This window comes from Anas acuta, chromosome 7 (assembly GCF_963932015.1).
Source record: "Anas acuta chromosome 7, bAnaAcu1.1, whole genome shotgun sequence".
In the NCBI taxonomy this organism is placed as follows: Eukaryota; Metazoa; Chordata; class Aves; order Anseriformes; family Anatidae; genus Anas; species Anas acuta.
In genome coordinates this window covers 37,892,393-37,899,246 of record NC_088985.1, presented here as the reverse complement: position 1 = coordinate 37,899,246, position 6,854 = coordinate 37,892,393, and positions in this window count along the sequence as shown.

The following is a 6,854-nucleotide window of genomic DNA, read 5'->3' as shown; positions in this document are numbered from 1 at the left end:
CTCCTGCACCTCCACCTTGAGGATTGAGCTCCATGTTGGGAGCGCAGGGTGTGCGTTTGGCTGTGCGTGGCGTTACGCAGCAGGGTAATTTTAGCACAGCGTCATGATTTCCTGGCACAGGGACAGACTTGGCGCACTGCGTGGAGCTTGTTTGCCCTGTTATGTATAGTATGGAGAATGTGCCTCATGTGCACTACATCACTGGTTTTGAGGCCAAAAGATGCTTTGAATAACATCAGGATTTCCTTTTTTTTCTAAAAATGCGGGTGCTATAAATTGGTGTAAACACTGTAAAAATGAGGCTATGAAATCCACAGCCTTTACCCTGTCAGTTTACACAGCTATAGCTACTTGCACATTTCCGATTTTTCCACCTAGTGGCTGCTAGGATGCCTCAGGACATGGAACCCATACTCAAAGGTTCAGGTGTAGCTGGCTGACAGCAGGCACAAGTTTCTACTGCCACGTGAGGAGCTGTGAAGGAACTGCCCTTTCATGGACTGCTGCTCCTCTTTGCAGTAAGAAACGATTTTGGAGTTGTTCCATATTCCCTGGGCATTATAAAAGGTGTTTATTACTAACACTAGTCTTTACTAGGGAAAGGCATTGCCAAATGTAGTACAGGTGATATCCCTACAACATTAATGAATTCAATTTCTTGCTTGATTAGAATGCAGGATAAGTACACAACGTACTGTCACATTTGGAAGAAACGTATTGAACATTTGTACTTGCTCTGCCCTCAGTAAACTTATTTCTGACAGCTTCCTTTTTTGAATCTGACCAAATCATCATTTCAGCAGGTTCCGTGGAGGTAGGCAGAACAGAAAGGCAAAAAGAAAGCACAATGGGAAGCCCCACCGCTGGCTAGTTGGTCTCTGTCGAGTAAATGCCATTTAAACCCTGCAGAAGCTCAGTCACTATCTACTGACCTCATGCAAATGTGAATCAAACCAGTTTAGGCTCTCGAGGCAAAACCGATTTTGAGTGCAGTGACCTGATTATGCACAGAAATCAAACTACGTGCAAAGCACTAACTCATTTTATTGAAAAATGTATTTTGACTAGCCACACAGTTTGGAAAGCTGAAGTAATACTTTCAGTCGAAACAAAATAATCCCTAAAAATGTTGCAATAAACAAATAAATGTCACACCTGCACTAACACAGCTCTCAGTTTTTCTTCCTTAGCAGGCAGGTATAGATTTACGAGTCCTCTTTCCAATTGTAAATGGATAATTTTGAATTTCAACTTTCTGCTGCATTAACCACTTGTATAGAACAGCTTGCACGGGACATGACAAAAACCATCATTCCTGTCTAGTGAGCTTCATATCAACCTTTGGCCATCTCTTACACTTTTCGTGATTTCTGTCTTCTATCTTAGAATTCTGGCTTTACTTTTGAAAGACTCAGAGTGCTACCAATGTGTAGACCTGTTCATATACTTACATGTTGTGTGCACGTACACACAACCAATTTAAACATAAAAATAAATGTTCCATTTTTGATTATTTTAGTTTTAAAATATTTGGTACCTGAGATGGTTAATTACCTGAGATTAACTTGTGAAATTAATGAAATGACAAATTTACAATGGTTAATAAGCCCAGAGCACTACTACCTTTACTGCAGTTCCCCCCAAAAGAGAAGATGCTCACCACTTCCAAGTCCTGCTTTTCCTCTGGGGGCGTTGCTCTTAATTTTTCTCTTGCTTTCACCATCTGCGTGTGCCATTTGAGGCCTTGTTCCATTTTCTTTCCTCTGGGGGATCTAAGTAAACATGATGGAAGTATTATTTCAGTTCCTTTATAATCACAGAGCCTTCCGTTTCTGGTTTCAAGTATTTAACACATTTCTTCCAAAAGTATTTGCACGATGGGAAGCAAAATGAATGAAATCTTGTGGCCTTGCCTTCACTAATATACACGTGTGCCCCATGTGGTGCTCTTACGCTACTGTATTTTACAATACTGGGACCTTATTTTAATCTAACCCTTGCCTCGTTCAGTCCCTAAGCTCAGTGGTACTCTGGGAAGAGGTCAGAGTGCGGGAGCGGCACAGGCTGCTTTTGATGGGTCCTTTGCAGAATTGCTGTAGAAGCTGGAAGCCTTTCAGTGCAGTGTGTAATTCAAAGTATGTGACTGTGAAGGAAACACTGATGGGGAGTTCAGCACAGCCAGAAAGCAAAACTAAAGGAAATGCTGTGGAAGGCATGCTAGCAAAACAAGAATTTGAAGAGGCAGTGGAACTGTCTCCAGTGCAAGTGGTCGAACAGTCCACAGCACATACAAACTACTTTTCAAAGGTCTTGGCTGTAGATTTAAAATCATGGTGGGACAGGAGAAACACAGAAAAGGAGTACTATAGAACAGCCCTTCCCAACGTACTGAGACACTCATGCAGCTGTGAAGGGAAATACAAGACAGGACTGAAATTTCAATGATCACTAAGTAAACATATTTACTGTACTGTACTTCTGTGGCCATCAGACCCGTCTGGCCATAACCATGGTACCTGTAACCATCTCTTTCCACATTATGAGAAGGTATAATGCAGTGCAGTGTTACTTGAAGCTAATTAAAATTTTCCTTGACTTACAGACATTTGCATAGTGGTTATGCCCCAAGAAATTATCTGTCGGGGAGGATGGTGGTGTATGCATCAACCAGAACACGCTTGGCCAGCTACTCAAGTTACAGCCCCATATAAAGAGGGACTAATTCTGAGGAGTGCAAAATGGAATGAAATGGCATCTGATTAGAATAAAAAAGAATCTCAGAACATTCCAAGCTTTCCTTGTAAAAGTTAAAACCAAATAGAAGAAAAAACTTAAACTGAACACTTCCCAAAATCAAATCAGATATTTTATATGCTCTTAAAAATTTGGAACACGTTCACATTTCTCCCCTTTCTTCAGTGTGTGTGTGCTTGTTGCTTGTGTGTGTGTGCGTGTGTGTGTAGCCCTCAAAGACGAATGATTTCAAGTATTTTCCAGCTCAGATAACTACGCACATTTATAATCCAGGCAAAGCTTTTCAAGGTTAGGACATAAGCCAGTTGTGATTTGTTTAATTCATTTTGCAAAAAGGATCAGAGGTACTCAATTTCTAGTCAGCCCTCTGACTCACACTCATTAAGTGTTTTAAAATATATTAAGATGATATAAAGGTACTATAAAATAGTTGTTTTATCAAACTAAATTATTGCTATTAAAAGATAAGAATTGTTTCAATAGCGTGCTTGTCTGGGTATTGCATTGCAAGGGAAGGAGCAGGTGCACAGAGCTCAGCTACAAGTCTTGAAGTGCTAGTGATTTAATTTTTTTTAATAAGCTTGGAATTTGCTTGTATTAACTTCTTTTTTAGTCACAATTTATTGATTAGGATTCTTGTTGATTTTACTTCACGGAAGAGAAAATAAATTAACATTTTCATAATAGCAAGTTAGCAGATGCCATCAGTACCATTACACAGGAGCAGTTCATAGCTGTATCTTTTTAGCACTAACCTTGTAGTTTCATCTTGCACTTTCAGCAGTCCTTGGTCCATTTTTTCAGGTGTACGGTCCTTCTGTTTCTCGGGTGCCTCTTTCATGGCAGAGTAACTGATGTTATCAGTACCGTATGATGCAGTTTGGGGCATCTACAACGAAACAAAATGCTAACACATTATATGGAAATGTTAGGAATTTGAAATTGGTTTCATATTGAGACTCTAATACTGTAAAGGCTGCTGTCATTTGAAATCACTGCCAGTGGTCAGTGACTTGGACAAGTGCTCTAACTGCCTTCTGATCTTTTCAGGCAACTCAGAGGCAATGGCAGCTTCCGAGCAGCCAGGTGCAGCTTATGGGGAGCATGATATAAAGCTGTAAAACCCCAAAGGGATGATTCTCTGATATTTGTTACATAGCATGACTGTGCTTACATTTCTGTAGGAGGGTTTAATACAGAGTCCAGGACAGCAGAAGCTGAGGCTGTGAGAAGGCTTGCTTTGAGTACAATCTCTTTTTATACATATTTTCTCTGTGGTAAAGGAAGTAATCGCAAAGTAGTTTTCAAAATCACAGTAAATGGGTGAAAACTGAGCTCCCTCTGTCACCAAGACCCAAGTGCATAACCTGTGAGTAAATTGTTCAAAACACGGTAGATGTAAGAGTTCCAAGAAACACTCTCTCTTTGAAAGTCCCACACAGATTTAAGTGTTTCTGGGTAACAGTTAGCGTAAAGCTAAGGCAGGCTAGAGATAAGCCTGGTGAAACATTTCACAAACAGAATAACACAAACCATTTTTTTTTTTTTTTACTAGTACATCAGGTGGTAAAGGCAGAAAACTTCACAGAGCAAAACTGTGGTTTTAACAAAATTTTGGTAAAACCCCCAAACCTCACTCCTTCCAGAAGGCCAGCATCCAAAGCCCAGTTTTGGCTAGCTAGTGCCTGCCCTTTCATCTGTGAATACCTGTAGGATGCTGCAGTTTAAAAATAAGTGAACCTTCAAATATGGCATTGGGTTTTACTTTTTTGTTTGTTTATAATAATAATAAAAAAAAAGTCCTTGCCCCTTCCACCAAAACAGATAGTCCAAAACAAATCTCTGGCTGGTAATAGCCTTAGGAACAAGACGCTGACATTCAGCGAGATGATTCCAGATAAGGGCAGATTTACTGCAAACCCATCTTCTGATGAAGGCCTTTCAAATAACTTTTATAAAAGCAAAAAGCCCAACCTATTTTTGAAGTATGTGCGCTGCAATAGATAAAGGAAAAGAGCTCCTACTTTTCAGAAGTTTTATAGTTTTATGTTTTTTGTGGAAAATTGTTTCTGGTCCTAAAAGCACTGGCTTATTGACAGGGACAAAGTGCTTCACTACCAGGAAGTGAGAATTCCTAGATGCTCATTTTGTTATTCAATCAAAAAGCCAATAGCAAACATTTTAAACATAACACATCTGTTTGCATACTTTACGCTTAGATTTTAGTTAGATTACAAACAAAATCTGGAAAAAAACAAAACAAAACAAAACACAATGCTGGAGTGGCCTACAGGAGTTACACAACGCCTGTGCTCACGAATTTGGCTGAAGTCGCAGTCCTAGAACTGAATTCTGCACCTTGTAATTCTAGAACTGAATTCTGCACCTTGTAATTCTATGTTTTTATTGCCTTCCATTAAGTTGGAACATTCACAGATGAAATGAGAATTATTTTAGATTTACTTACAGGAGTCTTATTTCCCCAGGATCAGGAGTGGAGGGGGTGTAACAGAACATATTGTTTAAATGACAAATTCACTGCTAAATACATACTGTGGTAGATTTGAAGTATTTTATTGGCACTGCACTTTTCTTAGTGAAGAGAGGATTTGAAAACTAAAATCTTTACGTTAAATACAGGATGTGTCTGTAATGCTCAAGGAGTATGAAAGTGCTCCAAAGAAGAAGACCAGAGAACAACTATAGAAGCTAAATATAAGAGCAAAGACTAATGATTGTTAGTACAAAACTATGAGAACATTTCACAGCTCTGATTTCAGTATTTGTTAAATACTCATAAATTGCAGTAACACAGGAGAGTCCCTGTGCAAGGTGTGCGTTGTGCTGCAGTGCCACCCAGTGTCAGATCAGATGGACGCACACACGGACCTCCAGAAGCAAAAACTCACACGGCATTAAGGTCATTTTAAACACATAATTTGGATATCGTTGTGTAAGTAACTACTTTCCTCCACCTTCCCCCAGCTCCCATTCCCCCTCCCCCCCTTTTTTTTACAGGAGAAATTAAAGAATTATTCTCTGGTAGTGAAACATTACTCTCCCCATTTAAATAAATGTAGGAATGCTGAATGGAAAATTATTTAAAAGTATGATGCAACAATATGCTTACTCCTTCTCTTGTCATTCAAAATTCAATTCTCTTCTATGCCAAATCAAAGACCCTATATTGCCTATAGTTACACAGCAAACCTTTGCAATCTTCTATTTGCTAAACTTCAATTCAAAACACCATTTATCCAAGCACTGGTACATATAGTAATGTAATTTGGCTGAGTTTCAAAACACGAGTTTAAAGAAAAGTAAAACAAACAAACAAACAAAAAAACCTAGCAGGCTCGAAGTGCAACAGTCCTGTTTTTACTTTTAAAATATGAAAAATATTTGTGTAAATTTTGAATTTCAATTTTTCTTACACTTCTAGAAAAGTTGTAATCTGTAACATAAAGATCCTTCTTCACTGTCTGAACACCAGGTATTGCTAAGTAGATATTAATAGGATTTAACATTAAACCTGAGTAAATCTCTTTTAGAATGGAGGAATGTAACTCATTTTAATTTAAAAGATGCTGAAATTTCAGACAAAACTTGTATACATTTCCACACCTTCACAGTGAAAAGCAGCAGCATGCCCAGAAATCATGAAAACTGAGATTAAAGATTTCCTCAAAGCAAGAGAAAAACTAGTAGAGCATCTCAAGTTCCTTAGAAGATTATCTCCAAACGCCTTACTCTGTGTTACAGTTCATTTTCATACCAGAGCACTGGAAAAATGTTGTGCATTCATTTTCAGTATTTCAACTTTTCCAATATTTATTTAAAAGAAATGAGAATCTAATAGTAAAACTAATAACACAATTTAGAATAAAAATCTCTAACAAAGTTTGTTACTTTGGGGAAAAATCTTGCCAGGCCTTTAATACACACCTCAAAAAGGACCTGAAGCGAGGTCCCCTCCTCTCGTTCACCAGCCTTTACAAATTCCCGGCAGTCCTACCAGCTTACAAATTACAGAAAATCCAGCCCACTTCAAATTTGGTTTGGCAGATGCAACACCTCATATTGGGGCTTTCAATAATTAA